This window comes from Podarcis muralis, chromosome 8 (assembly GCF_964188315.1).
Source record: "Podarcis muralis chromosome 8, rPodMur119.hap1.1, whole genome shotgun sequence".
In the NCBI taxonomy this organism is placed as follows: Eukaryota; Metazoa; Chordata; class Lepidosauria; order Squamata; family Lacertidae; genus Podarcis; species Podarcis muralis.
The window spans coordinates 28,019,989-28,045,979 of NC_135662.1; the positions used below are offsets into that span (position 1 = coordinate 28,019,989).

The 25,991-nt window shown below is 41.8% G+C and overlaps 1 protein-coding gene across 1 annotated transcript in view; it reads right to left on the reverse strand.

The window, feature by feature from the left end:
- CNBD1 (cyclic nucleotide binding domain containing 1) overlaps positions 1-25,991 on the reverse strand; it is a 97,939-nt gene that overhangs the window by 59,930 nt on the left and 12,018 nt on the right. The window lies entirely within an intron of this gene.

Here is a 25,991-nt window from a genome sequence, read left to right on the forward strand (position 1 = left end):
GTTGAGGAAGTGCTTTCTAAACAGAGAATGTAACTGGTGGGGGTGGGGACTGCACCAAGCCTTCGATAGAAAATCCGAAACAATCACACTGCAAGACAAATATACAGTTTATGAAAAGTAATAAAAATATCCTGCAGGGAACTGCTACCAGCACAAATATCCAGTGTCGAAGGAATTACTTATAAACACTGAGAGAAAGAGTGAGATGCATATAGTTCATTAAATAATGTTCTGTCTTGTGACAACAAGTTTAATGAAGATGTATGATAGAAACAGGAGGGGTGGGTGGGAGTGTTCTTCCTCAGTACTTTCTAATACATGAAAGTATTACATGGGTGCAGAGAAGGACTGATCTTACATACATAAATAGGTTTCTACATACATCAATAGGTTCTGAATAGGTTTTCTGCCTCCTTAATCACGCCCAGAAGGTATTTCATTATTAGAACAATTCATTTGTTCGTTCATTTAATTTATTCAGCGCCCTTCCTCCAAGAATCACAGGGCAGTTTGCAGTATATAAAAAAAATGCATAACATAATAACAAACAAAACAATATCCCACTAGTTTTCTATATAAAATTTAAAAATTAAGACAATGTTTGACTCCTGAGGTCAAACATTATAAATATGATAAGGGTGACCGTGTACTTTAGCAGCGTATTTTGAATACCAAACGGCATGGACATTTATTTTGTATCTCTTGGAGAAGTACTGTTTTGACCATATAACATTACTTCTAGAAAGCTAGACACTTGGGCTGCTGTCTAGTAGACCTGACTCTGTATTGGATCACCTTGAAGAAGGAAACCATTGCTTAGCCTCTTTACATGTCTATGGAGAGCCCAACAGGAACCCACTGATTTCGCAATTATTCTCTGCCCCACTCCTTGCCCATTTTCTAATATGCTACAATTGTGTAATAGGAAAGCTAAATGGGGTGCATGTCCAGAGTTTTGGATAAATGTTCCCAGGTAGTATAAATATTTTGAGTTGTATTCTACCTAATCATACTCAGAGCAGACCTACTTATATTCATTTTAGTGATTTCTCTGGGTCCATGCCGAGTATAATTTAGGTAGACAAAAGCCCTTTAGTTGAAAGCAACATTTTTAATTTGATATAGGACCCAAAGATGATATACTCTTGATGATGAAATGCACTAAAGTTGATTTATATCATTTACTCAAATAAGTATTTTTCTTGATGATTAATATTAAAATTAAAATCATTATTTAAATTGTATTGATTTAAATCAGCCTCTCATGAAGTGCACTACGTACCTGAAAATATGGAAGATAATCTATGCATAAATTCCCATGACTAGAAGCCAGAAGGACTTTGGGGGAATCTTCCCCTCCATTTTAAAGTTTAAAAGATTGCTCCATTTCTTTCTCAGTTCATATTGCTTTGTAACGTCCCATAAATATTCTCAGAACACTCCAAACCTTTGAATACATAATGTAAGGCTAGTAACAGTTGCATTGAAAGTAACATCTTGAAAGGTCTAATCTGCTGGGTTTGGATTCAATATATATAGACATAATTAAAGTATTTGTTTTAAAGGTTCGAAAGTTTATGACATAACAAAGAAAACTTTTTGAAACAAAATTAAGGATATAAACAGTTCATTAACCAAGTATGTTTCACTGCAGCATTTACAGAGTCAAATTAAGAAGGCTTCAGCTGTGCAGACAAGTTGTCTGATCAAGTTAGCTTTAATGATAAGCAGAATTAGATTCCCTTTGTGAATGGTTGGCACCCAGCTGCATCCAACTATAAAAGAGTTATCAAAGAAAGCTTCCCATTAGTTTTAAAGTCAAAATGATTTTTAAAAGTAATCTTTCCAGCTCCTCTCAATAGCTACACAGTCTTTATGGGATAGGGGTGGAAATGTCACTACCATCCGTCAATGTGCTCTTCTTGTAATTTAAATAGATGCCGATCAAATAATCAGGCAGGAGAAACAGAGAAATGTTCTCTGGAGAGAACGGAGATGGGAGATTAATCTAATTCACAGGCCTACTCTTTTCCAACATGCAAATGTCACATACTTTTTCAAAATGTTGCCTTGGGAGACAGGATATCGCAATACTGCGAATTCAGTTCACTCATGGTAGCTCCATAGTGACACCTGAAAATAGATGGCAATCAAGGCATACGAAACTGGAAGTGGGGCTGCCCTTTGTAATTCTTTGACTTGGAGTGTGAACCTAAGAGAGTCATAACACTTGCCTTAAAAATGAGGCAAGCCATGGGTGCAGGTGGCAGATCCAGAATCGTCCTCCTAGTGGCAGTGATGGGGTGGGGTGAGGCAAGGGGAGCTCTGGGATGACAGTGACAGGTCTCTAGGTATGCCCACAGAGCCACTACCATCAACCCAGAGCTTCTCTGGCCTTAGCACCATTTCACCCTGTCTATACAAGTAGAAGAAGGAAGAAGAAGGGTTTGGATTTGATATCCCGCTTTATCACTACCCGAAGGAGTCTCAAAGTGGCTTTCCCTTCCTCCCCCACAAGAAACACTCTGTGAGGTGAGTGGGGCTGAGAGACTTCAAAGAAGTGTGACTGGCCCAAGGTCACCCAGCAGCTGCATGTGGAGGAGCGGAGACGTGAACCCGGTTCACCAGATTACAAGTCTACCGCTCTTAACCACTACACCACACTGGCTCTCAAAGGACGCCACTACTTCCATCTCTCCCCTGTGAGCTACCACCAAGTTAAACATTACGAACCCCTGAATACTTGGAAAATAACTCCTCTCTCCCTCTCACTCACTTACCAATCCACTTACTTGGTTCTTGTTCTATCATAAGTTGTCACTTTAGCATCAGCTACTGCTGATCCAAAGGTGACAATGATAGGGGCAGAGAAGAAAAGAGAGACCTCTGTTTCCGTCACTCTGAAGCACTAGGAAACAGAATTTTCCCAAGGCTCCTGTTGACATTCCAGGAGCCATGGGAAATGAAGAGGGACAGAGAGGGATGGACAGAGATGAGGGTGAGAGAGAGAGGAACAGGGGGGATGAAAAAGGGAAGGAGAATATCCTGCAAATTGAGGTTCTAAAAAGAAATACATATCCTATACTGGGTGCTAAAAGCAAACCCATTTTCGTTTTGTAGCATATTAGCCATTTAAGCCTTTCGATAACAGGTGAAAAGAAACTACTACTTCAAGGCTACATGAGAGATCTATTTAAGGCTGTAATCCCATCAGTACTCAAATGTGAGTAAGACCCACATATCTCTGTGGTACTTACTTCTGAGTAAAGGTGTGAAGTGTAAAGAAAAGCACACTATTTGAAATGCATATTTCTCTCACAAACTTGATAATGTAAATAACACCCACCCTTATAATCCAAATACAAATATCTGTATACATTTGCTGGGGCTGAATGAGAAAGCAAACTACCTCTCTGACTTATTTGTTTCTGTGCTTTGTCTTAATATTGTCCCCCTACAAACTACCACTGTCACAGAAGTGCTATAACTGTCATAAGATGATAAATTAGATAGCAGAAAAGAAGGTGGATTCCTACATGGTGTGCAGCTCTGAGCAAATTATTATTAGTCTTCTCAGAAAATAATGCATGAAGGTGAAAAGCATACTTTTTTAAGAGAGAGAATATAAGTTTCAGATTGTTATATTTTCCTATACTAGCCACCCACCCCCACAAAAGAGAATGAAGCAAATGGAAATCAGATGGTTATGCCCCATTAATATTCTACAAACACAGTTAAACTTTCCAGCAAGTAAGGAAATTGGTGGAGATGAGAAGGAAGGAAAAAGGAGAGGAAGAGAATATTAATCAAACAAAATCAATATGAACATTAATATGAAAAGTTTATGCCACTTCAGAGTTTCCTGCCTTTACAGAATAGATCAATAAGCTGCAATGGAATATCTTACCATTATCAATAAAAAATCATCTAATATGAGATAGTGGCTTCAAACAGAAAAGCAATGGAAATTGGAGTATTTTAAAAATCCCTCAAAATGTGACAGCATAGCCTCTCATATAAATTGGTGCAGCTTTGCTAAAGAAAATTGGACTAGACAATCAACTGAGGCTGTGTGTGTGCTGAAACTCCCCAAAGTCACCCCTGTGATGGCTCCTATTTTTTAACCATCAGCCTCTAAAATGTGCACCCTAGATGCATAGAAAACAAAACGGGAAGAAATCAATCAATGTAAACACCAGGTAACCAAAGTTCTTTCCAACTGTGCTGATCCATAAAACACAGCAGTGGTGTGGCAAATGAGCAGTAGAAATATACTTGCTAAATACTCATTAGCAGCATGTTCTTAGAATAAATGACAGTGTTAAGTCTAAAAGAAAATGAGATGTACATCACATTCTAGAAAAGAAAATTAAAAGGATAGATGGCAGGGTGTGGAGGGTGTGGTATAATTCATATATTTATATTTATCTTGTGCCTCTGCATTTCATTTGTGTGGTGCTGTATCACAGTTTAGCATTTTGTCCAAATGCAGCCACAATTTTCACATGAGGTTTCTGCACCACATTATTTTAAGGTCATAGTGGAGGGGCAGATGATGTCTTTACCAAGAAAGTTGGGTGACCACCAGTTAAGTTTGAACTGAGCCAATGCAGTGGTGGACTTTGGATTGCGTGTCAAGACCCTCAAGCCAGCCCCCATTAGAATAAAGAAATTCACACTGACGCAGAATTTTGGTTTAAGGTTAATGGGCAAAATTTAGGCCACAACCTTATTGATTACAGCAAATGTGAACGGTATTGGCTTAGGCATTGGCAAAAAACTATATCGGACTCCTGCCCCCTTTGCAGGAAGTCAGTAAGGGTAAACCACCAAAAGAAGGAGCTGCTTTGGGGGAACCCGCCTGCATCTCCCCCCGGTGTTCCCAGAGGCCTGGCATGGCCCTAGCCCCTCAACCGGACTTCGGACAGGATCCAGGCCCTGGATTCCTTTAACAGAATACCTTTGGACAATGGAGGGGCAGGTGATGGCTGACCTCCCCTCCCCCACTCATCAATAAGCCAATGCCTAACTGCCAAACCTTACAAAGTTGTGAGGATTGCTAAGAGGTAGGCGAAAACCAAAAGGCTAGTGCCAATCTGCCAAATGGAAAAATTCCTACCCAGTACCTGTCCCAAGACGGGTGACCAACTGAAGTCCAAAGCAAGGCCAGAGGACACCTAAATTAAAGGGAGGGTGGGTGGGTGTTTGGCAGCGTGAAGCAGGTGCTTGGCACACACTGCGCTGCTGCTTTTATACCCCACACAATCACCTCACTCAAAATGATTGGCCAATAGGCCTGGGGTGATCGTGGTGCCACCCTGGCATGAGGGTATTACTCCGCCCACGCCAGGGTGGGGGGAACTGGGCTAACAAACAGGACCATCTTTTAAGATGATCCGACCTCTAAAATTTCAGCAGCATCCTGTGTGACACTAAAATTTGCAGATATAAAAAGCAATATTTGCTAATGAAATAAACAAGGTGTTTAGAGTCCTGAGAAAGCATGTGCAAGTAAGATGCTGTGAGACCTAAGACCTCAGTCAGTTAAAAGACCAGGTGGCACAAAGTCACACCGTCTCTTTTCTGAGAATGGGAGACTAAGGCAATTTCCGTCTCTCACCAGTGCGCTATATATGAGTCAATGTGAGATTTAATTCCAGAATACGTCCATGGGATTTCAATGGCCGATGCTACAATTATATATTGTATACTGTAGAAGAATGTCACTTATCAGGGAAAACAGGCAAACTAAGAAGCCAAAGGAAATTGTTTTCAGGGCCTTAAAGAAAAGTAGACAAGCAACTCCATTAATCCTACTCAGCATTTCCTCGCTTAAATCAATGTAAGCCTTCCTTTGGTGCCTTCCTGTTTGAATGCCTCATGTTTCTCCTATGAAGAAAATGGTAAACATCAACAAAGAACAGCCTTTGCCCTCCTGTAATCCTTTTCATGAATCATTTCACAGGTCAGAGGTATATGTTAGAACATGATAATCTTGTGGGAACATGTGCTTGGGGAGGAAGTGGTTTCTATAACAGACACTTCCATGTCTCCTTCCCTCCCGAATGTCAGCCTGGGCACACACCCATCATCAGTGCATTCTGGCATACATTCAAAGGCTAACATTATCTTTGAGACCTAACAGAATGTAGATCCCTGCCCAGAAAAAAAAGTAGATAAAGGCAGCATTTCAATACTTTGATGATACAATTGTATCGCAACTTAAATTATCTGGGGTTTTCTTGGCAGGAGAGGGGGGGGGCAGGTTAGTGCAACAAAGCAAATGCTTGAAGTTCCATGTATATAATTTGTTCAGTGGGTACTGCTGATGGTATTTGGCAACTGAAAATAATCTCAAAGGATGGCAGAGGCAGCAATAGCCAAATTGGGGTTTGGCTGTTGGATCCTAGCATCAGGCCTGCTTATCCCCCTCCATCCTGTCTTTGCACAATCTTACCAGAACCACCAACTGGCACAGTTTCTCTTCATATCATATATGCTTTACATAACATGACTGAAAAATTGGGAAGCCATAACTGGATCATGAATCCAGGGTACGACTTTCAGATACCCTCATATCTTAGGAACCTGTCTGTACCAACCTATCGGCGTTTATTTACCAAAGCCAGACTAAATGTTTTTCCATTGGAAGTGCTAAATGGTAGACTGAGAGACATCCCTTATCAGAATAGGCTTTGTTTATGTTCTCAGGACGTCGATTGCATGAAGCATATTTTACTGCATTGTGGGCAGTACGAGCAAGCAAGGGACCAACTGATCAAACCCCTACTTGCAAATCTGCTGGGAAAATCTGAAGCCTCCCATATTAAATATCTTTTGTTTGTTTTTTTTGTTTTTTAAATATTTTATTGAGTTTTCCTTCAAACAGTTAGAAATTTACAGAATAAAGAATAAAGAATAAAGAGAAAAAAGGTAAAAAAAATGCATATTAAATATCTTTTGGATGACAGGTCTAATGATATTACACTGGCCATGGCAAAGTTTCTCTCGGAAGTTAAAAGAAACAAGGATCATCATTCTTGAGACAGAACAAAATGGCTGCCTCGGTTTCTCTCTCTTCTGTGGTTGGCTGTCTTAACTGAATTTTGTTCTGAAATTGCTCAGTGGGTCTTTGGACCGCAATAAAGATTTATTTTTATTTTTTATTTTACATGTCTGTTCAAAATTAAGTTTAGGGCTTGTAAACACTTCTGCTTGCCCCATGGCTAGAAAGCACTGGTCCAAAGAGTTTTCCCCCTGTCCTGCTGCTTTCTCAGGGAAGACCTGCTCTTTAGTTTTAAACTGGAACAAGCAGCAATCCAAAGAAAACCCCATTGCTGTTTGCTCCAACAGAACACTAAAGAGAGATTTTCCCTGGGGGGAAGCAGCACAACAAAGGGAAGTGTGGGTAAGGCCTTAGTGGGACCTATTTCTTGGGAAGTGGGTCCAGGACTGCAGTCTTACTGTAATTTATCCCATTGTCTGCAGTTTCTTGGTATAAAAGATGCACATTTGTCTCATTGTTGATTATGAAATTTTTCCTATTTGTGATCAGATTTAGATCAACCTGAGCCTGCAGGCACAGCTGCATAGCAATAATGTTTCCCTGAAAACTTTGCAGACTTACTTTCAAGTGAAGTTAGGGATCGGGGTGTAAGTGAAAAATCTAGAGGGGGCTTTTGTTGCAGACTGTGTTAAATAATATGGCAGCCTATTTATCTCGAGCATTTCTGCTCGGAATGTAGCACTCTGAATTCAAACTGCCACATTAGTCGTGCATCACCTCTTGTGTATGTGCTCTAGTGACATCTAGTGAAGAAGTGGACAAAAACCAATGACGGAGCTACAGGGACTCAAAAAACAAAGAACTGTTCAGAATTATTTCTTTGAAACACACACATACAAAAATGCAAACGAAACCTAAAGTTCTGTTTATGCTTTGTGACCTGTTGATTCCATGTCTGTGAGGTTGAAAGGAAACACAGCAAGTCATTTGCAGTTCATATACACATACTTTCTAGCATAAGACCAATGTAGAACCTGAGATTCTTATGGAGAGTCATCTTTGCTCTCCTCTTCCTCTATTTACATGGAATGTTTGTGGGCGGGAAACTACTGCACATCATCTTGCACACTGTGTTCTTCAGGTGCTTCGTCATGTGCTTACAGGCCATGGGGCACTTATGGATTTCTGACCAGGAGTAAACAATTAATTGGTCCTGAAGCTTGAACAGAATGAAATATGGTGGAGGACTTTTAGCGAAGGGGGTAAAGGGCCAGTCTCAGGCATTTGGCTGCCTGAGTCAAAATACAAGATGGCGCTCCATCCTATTCTGGGTGCAAAAACTAGCTAAACCGGCAGTTTAATATTAATTCAATCAATAATGGTAGGGAACACAGGGCAGGTTAAGTGAGACACACTGCCTTCCAACACCATGCTACAGATCACTGCCTTTCAGCACCTGTCATCTGAGGCGGCTGCCTTCCTCTACCTAATGGTAGGACTGTCCCTGGAGGACAGTGCCAGACAAATGGGATGTGAAAATTCTACAGAACTAGGCATGCTCTAGATTATTTGGTTCTGTTCCTATTATTTGGTTCTGTTCCTGTTATTTGGTTATACTTTTTGCCAAATGGTTTTTAAGGCACAGCTTTAGATATGAATATGGGACGCGGGTGGTGCTGTGGGTAAAAGCCTCAGCGCCTAGGACTTGCTGATTGCATGGTCGGTAGTTCGAATCCCCGCGGCGGGGTGCGCTCCCATCGTTCGGTCCCAGCGCTTGCCAACCTAGCAGTTCAAAAGCACCCCCGGGTGCAAGTAGATAAATAGGGACCGCTTACCAGCGGGAAGGTAAACGGCGTTTCCGTGTGCTGCGCTGGCTCGCCAGATGCAGCTTGTCATGCTGGCCATGTGACCCGGAAGTGTCTGCGGACAGCGCTGGCTCCCGGCCTATAGAGTGAGATGAGCGCACAACCGTAGAGTCTGGCAAGACTGGCCCGTACGGGCAGGGGTACCTTTACCTTTTACCTTAGATATGAATTGTTTTATTTGAGATTTTAAAATTGTTTGTGTCATACACCATCTTGAGGGTCATCACGTCTTAAAAAAAAGTACACAAAATAGATAGATAGATCACTATAAGTATAGAATGAGCTCCATCCCTAGTGGGATGCTTTCATCCTGCTCTCAGAATTAACAAAGGATGGTGGGTGTCTGCCTGAAGTACAGATAGAATGATATGAATCCAAGGTCTCCACAAGGGGCAGAAGCAGGCTCACACATAGAATTCGTCCTTTATATTGAGAGCAGAAGGCAACAAAGCATTTTAGCTATGGCATGGTAAGGCTTCTGGCTACAGACTGCATTATATCAGTTGGCTATAACACGGTAAAACAGTTTTGCTGTAAAGAAAAATAATGCATTGGTCCAAAATATGTCCTATTATTTTAATATTAAAAGATATGCTCTATTGCTGCTGCCTTGTCTTCTGAATGTACAGGTAGAATCCAGGTTTCAACCTGATTGTTCAATTTATTTGCCTTTTGTGAGGCACTAGGTTTCCTAGAACAGTAAAAAAAAGGGGGGGAGGTAAAGGACCCCTGGACGGTTAAGTCCAGTCAAAGGCAACTATGGGGACTAAACAGCTTCTGGTGCAACAGAACAATGTGATGGAAGCCAGAGCACGTGAAAATGCCATTTACAGTGCCTTTCTGCCACAGCAGTACCTATTTATCTACTTGCACTTTGATGTGCTTTCAAACTGCTAGGTTAGGCAGGAGCTGGTACAGAGCAACGGGAGCTCACCCTGTTGTGGGGATTCGAACCATCTATCTTCTGATCGGCAAGCCCAAGAGGCTCAGTGGTTTAGACTACAGTACCACCTGCGTCCCTTTTACCTTCCTAGAACAGTAGGCATCTTCTGACATTGGAAGCTATGGCTTCAGTTCTAAATTAACCGCAGTTTAGCATGTTGTCTGAACACTAAACTGTGGTTAATTTCAACAATATTTACCGTAGTTGGAACTAGCCTACTCCAGAAATTATTAAAGTTTAACTGCTGCAAACTACAGATAATCTAAAACAGAAAGAGAACTTCCAAGATTCTTCTCACACCTGTACCAGAGAATGAAGGGGAGTGTGTAAGCCCACACCTCACAGCAGCTTATTCTCATTACAATAAACCATGGTTTCCCATTTCATCCAAACCAGCTCACTTTTACCCATTTGGGTATACTCGTCATTACGTATGTTTCAGATTGCAGCCTGTATCATTTGTTTTTGAAATGATTCATCATTTCTACCCAATATCTCAAGGCCACAAAGGATTTTGTACTGTGCAATATTTCACCAAACCTTTCTCCCTATTTTAATATTTGTTGGAATTATGTAAATATGAAGCTGCCTATGATTGTGCGTCTTGATATATAATAATGAGCACTCCACAGTATTTGTTATTTCAGAAACACTACTGTGGAAGAGCTCGTTTTTTAGTTTCATTATTCTTGTTTGTAGAAGAACTAGAATTCATAAAAGTCAGCCACTTCCATCCCTCTAATGGCAAAGCAATGCAGCCACGCAGTAACTAGCCAGCGGCAAAGCTAAGCCTGCTTAATGGAGCAACAAGATTGATCAGCAGATGTTAATGTATGTTTCTTGGAGCCCCACTGCTTTCAGATAACATTATGTATGTTTTATTTTATTGTTTGTGAATTAATAAACAGCAGCCCTATCTGCAATATTCTTTTTTCAGTGAATGGGGAAATTGTGACAAAAGTTTAGGCTTGGAATCATGCAGATATGATGACCAGAGAGCCATACAGCTGAATTCCTCACTTCCCAGAGAATATGGTCTCAGCAATGAATGGCTGGATGCAATTGTTTTCTAAAATAGCCCGTAGTCACCATTTGTGGCAAATGTGTTCATGGCAAAACCTTGCCCAGTATTTTGCTGCAATCTATAGGCTACAGCGCTGCTGGGCAAAGGCATCCCATACTTATTGGGCGCAGAACAGGGCTTCTCTTCATATGTCTTGTTTTCTTATCCCACCTTCCCACCGAAAGCTCTTTCCAAAGTCCTAGGTCTTGTGTAGAGAAAGAAGTCTGTGACCAAACTGCTGCACTACCATTGTGAAAACAGCATGTGCTTTTCTTTGGCTTATTGGGGTAATATGTGGCTTCCCTCTTTACACAAGACCTGGAAACATGAAAAGAGAAGTTGTTAATCACTTGTGCGTTCTCTGTCTCTGGGGTACATCAATACCATACATCTGAACCACACACACACACACACACACACACACACACACACACACACCAAGGATTCTGGGAACTGTAGAATGTTATGGGTGCTGAGGGTTAAGAGATTCTTATTACCCTCACAAAGCTACAGTTCCCAAAGTTCCCTGGGAAGAGGAATTGACTGTTAAAGCACTCTGTAATTTTAAGATACGAACTGCCCTTATTGACATCAAAGCCTGCTTCCCTGAACCAGATCTGACTTAAGGGTTAATCTGACTGAAAGGATCCAGCACACGTTCATGTGTATTCTAAAGCAACACACATATATTTCACATCTGATGCAAGATTACATTCAAACATTTTACCCAAATATGCAAGTTTCTTCACGTACAGTTCCTAAACGAGCTTTTACTCCAAAGTCGAGACAAAAAGAGGAGAGGGGTTTTGAAAAAGCTTTATGCATTTTAAGCTCAGTTGCATGCTGGTGAGTCCCACAGTATTACTATGTAAGAAGGCAGATCGGGATTTGAGTATTGCATTCATATATATTATATATTAGCAAAGAGTTAACAACAATCGCATAACAAAGGAGGCACTGGAAATACTCTATCTCATAGCAAAAGCTACTGTATATAGTTATTGTTGTTAAATTTTTATATCCTACATTTCAGCATCAGTTTGAAGAGTGCATATTTTTTATTTTATAAAAAAAAAGGGAAACCGAAACCAATCCAGTAAAAAACAGCTGACAAAACATAACCAAGGAACCAGGCAAAATGAGATCAAATATCCTGAATCCCAAAAGGACAACAAAATGTCGTCTGGGAGAGAGACAAGCAGAGGTCCCAGGACAGGGAGTTCCAAATCTCAGGCACAGAAGAACCACCTTTTAGGCACACCCATCAACCAAACCTCAGGTTGTGGAAGGACTCACAAATGGATTGGCAGGTTCATGTAAGAGGAGATGGATAATAAATAGGAAAATAGCATTTCCCCACCCATCCCTCAGTGGGGATGCTACCATGTATTCTTTCATTATTAGTATTGCTGCATATTCTGCCAGCATGTTCTTTGTGGTCTGTGTCAAGGATCAGATTAAACCTTAATAATAGTTCTGTGCCATCATGACTTATTACAGCTTGCCATCAAAAAACTAATGGTGATTCTGGGATGATAAATATAGAGTTACTATATTGAGAACTTGGGTTAATCAGGAAGATGCTGATTTGAGTGTGCCCTTAAATGGCCTTGAGGGCGGAGGATGGAAGAAAAATGGAATGCCAGACCCACTGTTGTGCTGTGCTTCAAAGCTGTCCTATACAAATGCAAGAAATGTTTCTTTAGCTAGAGGTATAATTTCAATATTAAGATTTTCCTTCACAGTGGAACCTCTGGGCAAAAATACATATTTTAAAAAACACCATAACATGGTATACAAAATCTGCATGGATTTTGAAAATGGGATCTGTGAACAGGAAGCAAGATTCCAATCCAGTGCTCAAAAGCTGCACAATAATTTCATTCCAGTGTAGACAAAGAGTGTGAGATAGCAGAAAGAGATCAATGCAAGGAACTGGTCAGCCATGCTGCCATTGCTCAGTATCACCACATTTTAACCATCCCTTCTCAGATGAAGAGGCTGTTTTCCCTTGCAGCAGCCACCTTTCCCAAAAAAGCAATGGTTTGAATGCATGGACTGGGCTGGCTGATAACCAGAGCCTTGACAGCTCCCAGCTGCCCTCCTCAGGCAGAAAGGCTTTCCTGCTCTCTACAGCCACCCCACCTGAGAAAGCAAAGCTCTGAAGGCCACCACAATCCATACCTTCAAAGGCTGAGAAATAGCCCTTGGGGTAAGCCCCGTTTTGTGCCCAATGAGCACAGGACGCCTTTGCCCAGTGGTGCTGTGACCCATAGATTGCAGCAAAATACTGGGCAGTATCTTCTCTGTGTGATGGGCTCATGGGAAAAAGCTGTCCCATGGGCCCTTGCTGCAGAGGGGAGGGGAAAGCCTATATAAATCTGCTTCACCTGGAGCTCACAGCCATTTTGCATTGAGAGCTTCCAACGCACCCACCCTTGGGTTAGAGCCTTCACTGAGCAATTTTGGGTTGCTAGTTGACAGCCAGAAAGGATTCCCCCCCCCCTTAACCTGATTGGCACTTGGTTGGGGGGGCGGTTCACCTTTCCCTAAGTGAAATTATGACTTTCCTTTGTTAGGCAGAGGAACATGGTTTGTATGAGGACGGAAATGGCATTGGGCAGGATCAACATAGTACAGGGGGCCTCCATATGGGGCCTGAGGCAAACCCAAGCATGGGTTCAGTATCTGCCTGGTTGGAATCTGCACCCTGGTCCCCCCATGAGACCTTGCTTGCTTGGTTTGCACCACGACAAGGTTCAACACTGGCCGACTCCCGTCGTACAGGTTTGGAGAGATCTAAACCCAGCGGATCCATTCCATCAACGTGGGGGTTGTGGAATGATGAAATGTTCCTGGAACCCAATGCCATGCCAACCCTTGCCCTGCCTGCTGCTGTCAATAAAGACTTGGCCTGATTTTATCCCGTCACTGTTATACAGTCTGGGGTCACATAATGTGCCTGCCTGGGCAAATCCAGAGGATGGAAACACACACTAGGATTGCCATATTTTGAAGAGCAAAAAAGAGGACGCATTTGCCGACTTCTACTTTTAACTATGGATTGCTATGGTGACTCTCATTTTACATACCCCTGAAAAAGAGGACGTGTCCTGGAAAAAGAGGACACATGGCAACCCCGACACACACACATTTTCCTGGTGGCTATCACTTGTTCAACAGGAATGATTCCCAAGAAAACAATATTGACATCATGACTGCAAGTTTTGCATGATGGTGACTCTGACTTGACAACTGACTAAATCTTACAGCCTATGGAGAAAAGCAAACAAGAGAGAGGACTGTGATCAAACAGATTTGCTTTGATTTTTCTGAGACGCCTAAGACACCAAGCCACATTAAGAAAACATGTTCACTAATTAGAACAGTAGTTATGAATTTCAACTTGCTGCATGATTAAAACTGTTTGTTATTCATCAGCCTATAAAAAGGTGGTTAAAATGTTAATTTGATTCTGGAACTACAATTTGACTAACAAAATTTATCTTTTTAGTAGTGTATATTTGCATAAGTAAGTAGTTACAAGAGCCCACACTGATAGGTAATGCAGAAACATTGTCAAAGTGCCAGAATTATACTTTGACAGGTGACAATCAAAATGCTTAGAAGCTAGCCCCATCCTATTACAGTACAAATAGGAAGCTGCCTATGTATAGATCAAGGAAGGTTATCTTTTTATAAACATTGAAAATTGTTAAGAATTTCAGGAAGGCTGGATTAATCACTGTACAAAGCAGGCTATAGAACTGGACTTCAGGTGACATGGGGCTGCTGCTATTGCTGCTATGTTATCTTGTGGTTCTGCAGTTTGGAAATTAAGCCCCTTCTGCAGTTTATTCCCCCATGACTCTGGGCCAGAATGCATTATCCATTCAACCCAACCCAGACCACTGCATGAAGAGAAGAATACAATTGGCATTTCCACATAAGCAATAGATCTAACCTTCCTCCAGTGTCTCCACACCATTCATGCATTTTCACATTTGAATGCAACCTATGTACATATTGTTGCACGTTACCCCAATCTCCAAGTGGTACAAAATTCCAGGGGTTCTGGGCATGCTTACCCAGGGTTGTGTTTCCTTTTGGGGAATGAGGCACAGCAGAGACTGATGTCTTTACAAAATATCATTTATTTACACATATATACAACCTGAGCTTGTTTTTTCTCCAGCTTTGTCCTTCTAACTATCTGAGAGCTGATGGAGGGCCCCCACCCATTTGTTGTCCAGCACAAAGCCCCATTTCCTTTCCTTTGTTCTATTAATGACCCCACCCCAAGGCTGTTATTGCATTAGGAAGCTAGCCTGGCTGGATTACCTTTTAACACATTGCAAGAAAAGCCAACCAAGTAATTCTCTGGTCTTTCAATTTTAGACATGTAAAATCTTAACATGCTACTTCTGACTGGTCAATAGTTACTAGTCATGATGACCATGTTCTACCTCCACTGTCTGAGGCAGCAGGTCTCTCAATGTCAGTTGCTGAGGAACACAAATAAGGAGGGAGCTGTTGGGCTCAGATCGTGGACCTTAAGGATCTCCTTAGCCACTGTTGAAACAAGATGCTGTACTATAATGGGCAGTAGGCCTGATTCAGTAGACACTTCCCATGTACTTATGATATTAAATATAGGCAGCTTTCGAAATGATTATATGTGTATTTATTATTGATATTGTTGGTTTTGGTTGAGATGGCAGTGAGGAAAATGTTATTGACACATGAAAGAGTGTAAAGAGGGGGGTTCAAATGATCAAACAGCCCCTGAGCTTTTCAGAGTTTTCAAAAGGGTCTGATTATAACTCAACATGCTATTTTAGCAGTATTATTTTTTAAAAAAATAAATACAACAAAACTGACTTGTCAACAGAATTGTAGGACAAACTGAACAGAATGATTATATGAACTGAGCAGTGAATATTTGTCTTTTACAAGGATGTGGAAATGTTGATAAAAACTGCTTCTTTACACATAATGAAACACCACTGAGTTCAAAAGCAATTTGGGGAAGATAGCACTGATCAATAGGGGGAAATAAAGAGATACCACCTAAGGATAGAGCAAAGTTCACACCTCATCAGAAATCAAATGGAATGCAATTTTCTTAACCTACTACCGAGCCAAGAAATGGATTCAGTGCACCATTCCAATGGAAAACTATTGTTCAAGAAGCACTAAAAATGCAAATGACTACAAAGCTTATTCATAAGATGCACAAATAGAGTCAAACATAAATGGTCAAAGGTTTAGACAGCAGAGGAAGTAAGTATGCAGTGAAGGATGGGCTTTGGGAAGGGGCAGTCTACGGGTTAGCAGTAGGTCACTACAGGGGTGTGGGCCCAATGACCCCTAACCCTGATGCCAGGCCTGCATATGAGAAAAAAATTTTTTGAAAGGGGGGGGGAGCCATTTTTTGATGATGCATATGTTCAGCAGGCATCAGCTTAAAAGGAGGAATTCCTTTGGTTTTCTTTTCATGTTGGATGACCCCATCCAATGCTCTCAAACATGCTTGTGGGCTGGAACACATCCCAGTTGGATTATAAACTTATTTGGGGTTTGTAATTCAAAATTTTTACATTCAAGAGACAGGGAGAGATCATGAAGGTATTGATCAGTGACTTACTCTCAGACTTTATTTCAACCAACATGGGGCCAACAAGTTTTAAACCAGGTTTGGCAAGAGCCAGGGCATTCATATTTGTCGAATGCTACTCAACTTCCCCGCCCTCCTGGGGAAAGCCAATCAGCAACACTTGGAGGGCCAGGAGACAGCAATTCTTATTTTGTCTCTGGTGGCAAAATGGGTTGGGCCACCCTCAACCTGCAGCAAGACTTGACAGCAGCCCAAATACAACAGAAATGCCTTCCTTCTCCCAATGTACGCCTAGCAGACTCTGTCTAAACCCCCTATACCAGGGGTAGGCAACCTAAGGCCCGGGGGCCGGATGTGGCCCAATCGCCTTCTCGATCCAGATGGTCTGGGAATCAACGTGTTTTTGCATGAGTAGAATGTGTGCTTTTCTTTAAAATGCATCTCTGGGTTATTTGTGGGGCATAGGGATTTGTTCGTTTATTTTTTTTTCAAAATATAGTCCTGCCCACCACATGGTCTGAGGGACGGTGGACTGCCCCCCTGCTGAAAAAGGTTGCTGACCCCTGCCCTATACCAATGTGCTGCTTCTCCCCACAGGTAAGCTTTAAGAGATATGGAGGTGATAATTTTAAATAGAAATATTCTACTATTAAACATTTGAAAGATTTCAAAATCTGTTTACAACAAAAGCCACTAAAAGCAAAGCCGTATTAAATGCAACAGCGGATAAAAAAAGAAATCACATCAGTTCATTAAATAAATGAACTAGAAAAGAAAGATTGAGTGGTGGGTTAACTGGTGGTCACACACAGGCTGGATGTGACACAGTGCCTACAAGGTGCCGGCCGCTAGATGCAGTCCCTCTGCATAATCTGCTCCAGTTCTCAGAGAAAAGCTGCACGCTTGACAACAGTTAACATGTGAAATCACTAATAAGAATCTGCCAGTCCTGTGCGCCGCTTGAAAGATGAAAGAGAAATGTGATTAAAGGCAAGCAAATGAAATGAAAAAAGCAGCAATAATAAGGGCTGCTTAAAATGTACTGTGTGGTTTCTTTCTGCTTGAAAAGGATGGAGCTGCATAGCAAGGGCATCAGCTTCATAGTTGCAATTCTAGAGACATCATCATTATCCTTTTCCTTCTTAGAAACTGCTGATGCCTTCACACCCGGATCTCCCATCCCAAACCTCTTTCTGCAAAGAGTGTCAATCACTGTTTAGGAATTTCATGATTACATGGCAATTCTAGAGGATTATGGTTTTCTCAATTGTATTTGATAGGAATGTGGGTGCTTACATTATTTCAGAGTCTCTGGAACTATTGTTGTGCATTTTATATTATGAGAAGTACTAAAAGAACAGTCTTGATTTTCCAGAAATGGTTTATTAACAAGACCCTTGCTCCCTACTGAACTTCCAGCCGCTGCTGAGTACTTTTTTTTATTCCCATAGGCAATTTAATTGCTAATTTAGTTGTTTTAATTGATTTTTATTTATTTGTATTGTAAACCACTTAGAGACTAAGAAGTATATGACTTGCTTAAAGAATTAACTAAATAAATAAACTGAGTACATAAGTCTCGGTTTCGTTATTGGTTGGTTCAATCTTATGGTCGGGGTTTTCTTTAGTCTTATGTATTGCAATATTGTAATATCTAGTTTGAATAACGACTTTGAGGTGGAGGGTGTTAACTAGAATTATGTCTGGGCTAATCTGTTACAGTTGATGCTGAGAGAAAACAACCTCCTTTTCACCACCACATTCACAGACAGCAAAATGGGGGAAGGATTTAAGTTGATTTGAGGGTTGCAGATGTGTTTCAAGGAACTTGCCACTGCTGCCAGAGCTACTTCTAGTGGCCTGCAGCTACAGATCACTTTCCCTCCCCCTCTCAGAAGCCCCTGTCAAAATAATGTTACATCATCATCCAAATCCCCAAAGTCAAGGTAAAAGTTCTATATGGAAAACTTTAAGCTCAAACTCTGCTACACGAGGCTTATTTCAGTAGAAGCTCAAAACATTATTCTGTGCGTACTTTGCTCTGAATGGATTCATTGGCACTGCATATCAAATTGGTGGTGAATGATTTTTGAAAGTTGACTATGTTTGTCATGATATTATTCATTCTGGATAAGACAGATCTTGATTTATCTTTGCAATTCTACTTTTGTCTGTCTCTGTGAATGCTCTCATATATTTTTGATAGTTATTGATACCAGTGGCGCAGTCCTGAATGTCAGGAATGGTTTTGCTTTAAGCTGAAAAGCTTTTATCCACTTCACTGCTGAAGTTACATTCAAATTTTGGCTATTAAAGGTTGTGTTCAATTCAGCCACCGAAATTAATGAACCTAAGTTAGCCATAAGTGAGTATGACGAATAACGGATACAACCCAAAGTCTTCATTATTCTTATTACCGCAACCATTGTATCCCCTGAAAACTCTACAGTCTTAAATTTAGTTCTCCACATTTCTGCAGGAGCTTACAATTTTTGAAGAAGTCCTCATGAAAATTCATCAGCATTTTAATGCACAATTCCCCTAATATATGCATTTTTTAAAGAAATTTTGTCTTTTATATACATTTTTTCAAGCAATTGCCCCTAAGACGACGCAATTCTATATGATTGCTTTCACTGATATATGCATTCACTAATGTGTGCATTTTATCCTAGCATGTGGATTTTTATTCAGTATAGTGGTACCTCGGGTTAAGAACTTAATTCATTCTCAAGCTGAAACTGTTCTTAACCTGAGGTACCACTTTAGCTAATGAGGCCTCCCGCTGCCGCTGCGCGATTTTTGTTCTCATCCTGAAGCAAAGTTCTTAACCCGAGGTACTATTTTTGGGTTAGTGGAGTCTGTAACCTGAAGCCTCTGTAACCCGAGGTACCACTGTACATGTTTTGGGGGTTGGAGAATTGCATCACAAAATTTGGAGGAGCTGAATTTCACAGGATAGCTGTGTTTCAGTTTGTGTATTGTTTGGGAGAAGTGAGTCACTTTGCATCAGAATGCAAATGGAATGGAATTGCTCTCCCATCGCTACTTTGACACAGCTGCTGCCTAAAAGACCTCCCTGCTTTGCATGCAGAAGGTCCCAGATTCAACCCCTTGCATCTCTAAGGTATGGCTGGGAGAGCCAGTGTGGTGTAGTGGTTAAGAGCAATGGACTCGTAATCTGGTGAATCGGGTTCGCGTCTCCCCTCCTCCACATGCAGCTGCTGAGAGACCTTGGGCCAGTCACACTTCTTTGAAGTCTCTCAGCCCCACTCACCTCACAGAGTGTTTGTTGTGGGGGAGGAAGGGAAAGGAGAATGTTAGCCGCTTTGAGACTCCTTAGGGTAGTGATAAAGCGGGATATCAAATCCAAACTCTTCTCCTTGTCTGAAATCCTGGAGAGCTACTGCCAGTCAGTGCAGCCAGTACTGTGCTAGATGGACTAATGGCCTGACTTGGTATAAGGCAGCTTCCTATGTTCCTCTGTTTCTATTTACTCCCTACTCCATCCCTTAAAATGGGAATAAAGGCAGTCTCCTGCACAGGACATTGAGCCGAGGGGGTGCAAAACTGAGAAGATCCATAATTGAGAAGATCAATTTGAGGGCACCAGATTTTGGGCTCGCTCAGGACTTTCATGTTACCAAAGATTATCAAAGTCCATCCCTTCCTCCTCTGACTCTGAGCTTAAGGCTGGAGCCATAACTGTAGGAAACTGGACTAATGTTGCTGGGCACCTAGACTGTTTCCTCAGGACTCTTCACACACACTATTCACACACACACACACACACACACACACACACACACGGCCCATAGAATATTTTTTAATGTGAGAAAGTGATTATTTTAATGGCACTAATCTTCCTCTCCAGCTGGCTTCAAATGGCTGAACCCAGAGTTACAACTCTCACTTGTCCCACACTATGGAGAGAAAGATTTTCACAGCTTAATAACTTGGCCAATTAAATTTTAAACAATTCAAAAGGGTCTTGTTATCATTGCAGAATAATAGACTACAAAATGTTAGTGTTGCAGGGATAAAATATGAAAGACTCTTTCTCATGCTGTTCTTAAACCTCTCTCCTTTGATTACGGAATAAATTCTAAAGGAATTAAAAAATAATGCTTCCCCTAACAAGCATCTTGTGGGTGGCATGTATTATTTTTTTTTCATCCTGTAGATTAAAGACATACAATATAGTAATTATGGGTTCCTTTTGAAGTCAATTCTTTGCATACTAAAGGCTGGAACAAAAGTCACTGGAATGTCATGAAACAAAAAGCATTGTTTGTGTTTTTTCATGCAAGGACCACGTTCTTCAGCTGCCAGTTCTTCTGAATTACAATGTGAGAAACAGGGCCTCCTTTTGGGGGGAGCAGAGCAAAGTTGTCCTGGGTTACAAATGCTTAGGGGAAAGGAAATGGCCCACCAGGAAACTAGTGTAGCAACTCCACCTCACCCAGCAATCCATGTCTGCTACCTTACCGCTGGAAATAATCACTTTTTAAAAAGCATTGTTTTGTTATTCAGAAGCTCTTGCCAACTGGAGACACAAAAGTTGCTTGCCAATTGGAGGCATGTTACTCTTGAGTTGCTTTTATTTTAATAGGAAAAGAATAATTTGGAAATATCAGCCACTGATAGTAAGTAAAGCAAGCATGCATAAAATTACATTACTTCTGCTGCTTTCTGTCGCAACTCCCATTTCTACTATAAATTAGGTGGAAGCTGTCTTGGTTTGGCACTAGTATGTAAGATAGTTTGCATACTGGTGTTGCTCTAATACTGTACACGTACACACACACACACACACACACACACACACACACACACTGTCTCTGCTATTACAAAACTTGGTGTTTGTTCTATTCTGCAACCAGAAGTGTCAATGTAGGAAATGTTTTCCACTGTCTTCCCATTCATTTCAATGACCCAAAAAGAATCCAGATAAACGAGCTCAGCAGAGACCAAAAGTAGATGAGATGCTTCCAAAGTTCTCTCCAGGTATGCAGTGAAATCATTTACTTACTGTCTTTTTCACCCTATAGGACGCACTTTTTCCCCTCCAAAAATGAAGGGGAAATCTGTGTGCATCCTATGGGGCGAATGCAGGCTTTCGCTGAAGCTTGGAGAGCGAGAGGGATCGGTGCGCACCGACCCCTCTCGCTCTCCAGGCTTCAGGAAGCTATCAGCAAGCCTGGGGAGCCCACGAGAGTTCCCACAGGGCTCCCTAGGCTGCAGATAGCAGCCTGCTGCCCAGAGCGCGGGGTGCGCTGAAGCCGCGGCTGGGGGGGAAATAATTTTTTTTTCTTTATTTCCCCTCAAAAAACTAGGTGCGTCCTATGGGCCGGTGCGTCCTATAGGGCAAAAAATACGGTACTTTATTTCAAAAGTTTGTATACCGCTTAATCTCAGTAGTCTCTAAAGTGCTGCACAGGAGACACAATACAGTAAGACCGAAAATGAATTAAAATTATAATCTGGATGCAATGCTTTAAAGAAGTCTTCAATAAGCACCAGAGGTTCTGCAGGGAGGGGGCCTGCCGGACCTCAACTGTTGGAAACAAGATTGGGTCCACAATACCGAATGCATAGCTTCTTGTGGTTCCAAGCTGTGCATCTGAGCCATGGAAGACCACTAACAGTGACTTGCCCCCCAAAACTCCAGTGATTAAGCAGGGATATAATGAGTGCTATTTCTCTAGAAAAAGAAGTGCCAGAACTCTCCATGAACTCATCTCTTGTTCTCTTATACAGTGGTACCTCGGGTTAAGAACTTAATTCGTTCTGGAAGTCCGATCTTAACCTGAAACTCTTCTTAACCTGAGGTACCACTTTAGCTAATGGGGCCTCCCACTGCCACCGCACCGCAGCCGCGCGATTTCTGTTCTCATCCTGAAGCAAAGTTCTTAACCCAAGGTACTATTTCTGGGTTAGTGGAGTCTGTAACCTGAAGCGTCTGTAACCCGAGGCACCACTGTAATGGCAATGGCGCCTACCTCAGAGGTGCTGGAACTGAGTTCCGGTGGGTTCTGGGTGAAAAAAGCCCTAGATATACAGAATCAGGCAGTCCCTGAGGGCTGCACCCACGTTGTTAAAGGTCTTATAAATAAATACAAGAACCTTGAAATCATAGAATACTGTTCATGGTCCTGCACTATTTTTCTCTAGGCCATCAAATAATGCTTGAGGAATTCATTTTTTGGTGAACTCCAGTACAAACTTAGAAGACCCAGAGACTACTGTATTTAAATATTTTGTTGGAAGCCACCCAGAGAGGTTGGGGAAACCCAGCCAGATGGGTGGGGTATAAATAAATTATTATTATTATTATTATTATTATTATTATTATTATTATTATTATTATTACTCCTGACTTGATGTGCCGATCAGAACACAGTTGTCCTTCAGAATATGCCCTTTTCTAAATTTTGTGATGTAGCTCTCTGCTCAAAAACATACTAAATGTACATAAACATGTGTATTTGGGGATAAAATGTATCTAGAAATGCTAACTGTGAAAGAAAATATACTTAGAAATGCATGTTGTGAGGAAATACACCCAGAATACTTATGAATTCACATGAATTTTGTTTTTAAGCCCCCCTGCTGATTAAGGCATAAACTGGGAGAGAATTAACAGATGGGGGAAAGACAAAGAACAGCACCTTCTCTCCAACAGTGCCCCACCTAATTCTGCGCAGGGGTTTCCCCCAATTATATGGAGCAGATGGGGGGGCATGTGGAGCATGTGGGGTGAGGGTGGGGAAGTCATTGGATACCACCCACAGACCATCCATTCCTTGGGCTATCTGCATTTTTCAAAACCCCCAATCCCAAAATCCTAAAACAAAAAGGATTCCTTGGTGGAACACCTTGTTCCTTTAAATGCTATAACTCCAGCAAAAAAATAAAATAAAATTGATCCAAGTTTAAGCTACAGCATTCTTATTTTTAAGGGAAAACTCCTTGAAGTCTTTTTTTGTGTGTGAAAAAACTTTGCATCTACATGGCACAGAAACAGAATTATCTTCAGTTCCACCATATTCTCAGAGGGAAACCTGTTAATTGATGGGAGCAAGGAAGAAATCATGTTCCAGGCATCACTCTCTGGAGGGCCTGAAATTCTCTGGCAGATGGATGAGGCAAGGGAATTTGCAGCACAAGATGTGCTGAAAGCTCAAGCTGAATTTTCTTCACAGCTAGTTATGAGTTCATCTCTGTAGAGAAGATGGTTGGGGAAGGGGATTCAAATCGACTTCTGGATTTATTTATTTTTTAAAAAAAGCAATTCACTTGACCAAATCTGTTTCTTTCTTTTTTAAAGCACCTTCTGCCAGACTCCTGGGAACTGTAATAGGTTAAGGGTGCTGAGAACTGTAGGTCTGTGGGGAGTAAACTACCCTTTCAAGGATTATTAAAGGGAGTGGACACATGCTTTTCAACATATGATGTGTACTCGGTCTCTGAGCCATTGGGTTGGATCCTGACTGTGGCAAACTCTACCCACAAGTTTCTCCACAGGAGGAAAGGAGAAGTAAATTTGGCCAATTCCTTTAGCCTCCTTTGCTCCCACAAGGGTTGCTTCAGAGGGTCAGAGAACACACAACAGTATGACTGCTGCAGGGAGAAGGTGGCAATCAGCTATATCAGGCATAGGCAAACTTGACCCTCCAGATGTTATGGGACTACAAATCCCATCATCCCTAGCTAACAGGACCAGTGGTCAGGGATGATGGGAGTTGTAGTCCCAAAACATCTGGAGGGCCAAGTTTGCCTATGCCTGAGCCATATTCACGTCTCCTCCAGTGGATCAAGGTTCCTTCCATAAATGGAAACACATGGAAAGGCAAGTCTGGTTCCAACCCAGAGTTTTAGATCTGTGGTTTTATGGTTCCACCGCACCTTGTGAGAATATAAATTCAGAATATAAATTCAGGATACAATATAAATTCAGAATATAAATTCAGGAGAATATAAATTCAGGAGCGCAGAAAATAAATTGTTTTCCTACTGAAAAATAGTATTTTTAAAAATGTGAGCAGGGAAATAGGGTAAGGAAGGGCAAGTAAAGAGAATGCCAATTTTAATTCCAATAGATATAATAGGCTAGGTATGTTATCAATCCCCATTTAACTGAATTATAGGAATCTCAAACTGGCTTCCCTTTGACAGCTGTAGTGCAGTTCTGAGATTAAGCAGAGTATGCATTCTGGCTTGCCATGTGCCTCTATGATCATAGCCACCATTCAGCAAGCCCCCCACCCCCAAACCCTCAGACCTAATAACTGTTAACACCTTATTTTGGCACCTGAACCTGATGCACAGCATGGAGACAACATATGTGCCCAAGTGCTGACAGACTGATGCTGCATTCCCCCACCGCTGGCACCGAGGCAGACAGACAAGCTAGCTGCAGCAGTGGTGGCAGCAACAGCAGCTGACATTACTGGAGGGCAGGTTAATTAACATTTGGAAATTAAACAGTACAACATGACTTGCAAACATGAAAATAGAGATTGCTCCGTCATTTACAGTTGAGAGAGAATATTGAGAGAGAGAAACCTTCAAGAATCACAGGTAGTGATGCTCAGGGCCGTCTTACCCATAGGCGCTAGGGGTGCGTGGCACTCGGGCGCCAGGCTCTCAGGGGTGCCAGCCTGAGAGTCTGGGGCCTGAGAGTTGAGTCCGGGGAAGAGCCCACCCATCACTCAGAGTGCTGCAGCGGGCTCTTCTGCTGCGGGCAGCTCTGCGCCACGAGTTTGGGGGTGACCGAGCCAGCGAGACGCTGAGGTGGCCAGCCAGCTCTGCCCTCCTGCACACCTGGGACTGGGCAACCTGGGGCGGGGGCGGATCTTTCCACCCCGGCGCCGCATATGCTTAAGACAGCCCTGGAGATGCTACAACATATACAGGACAGGACAAGTGTTAGAATAAACACCTACAAAAGGAAACAACATCAGAGCTAGTACTATTCAGAATCAGATCTAAGGGCAAAGTTGTTCCCTGATTATCTAGTTGGCATAGATGCGTGATCTAGTGGTGGAACTATCATGACTGCGTATTCACCATTATTCTTTACTTATATATTTCCACCCCACATTCAGACCCCAACATATCAAAAGGCAACTCACATAAAATAATAGAATGCAAGCAAACTGTTCAAACCATCCTACTGAAACATTGAACTAAAATCATGAAAACTGCTCAGCTACAATGAGACAATGCATGCCACAAAAAAGCCAGCAAACAAGAGCACACAGATACTTCCTATTGGCAGTCATGCCATCCCATCAAAGGACAATAAAAAATGTCTCTTGGGGCTTGAGACCTGTGACTGAATCTCCTGCCACTTTTGAAAAGGAGCTGTGTCAGTGGTGAGATCTAACAGCCCCTGTGTCACTTTCCTGGTTAAAATCGCCCTCCAAACTGCTATTTGCCCTACAAGGAGGACAATGCTTGTATCCTCAGGTCCCCCCCCCCTTGTAGGGCAA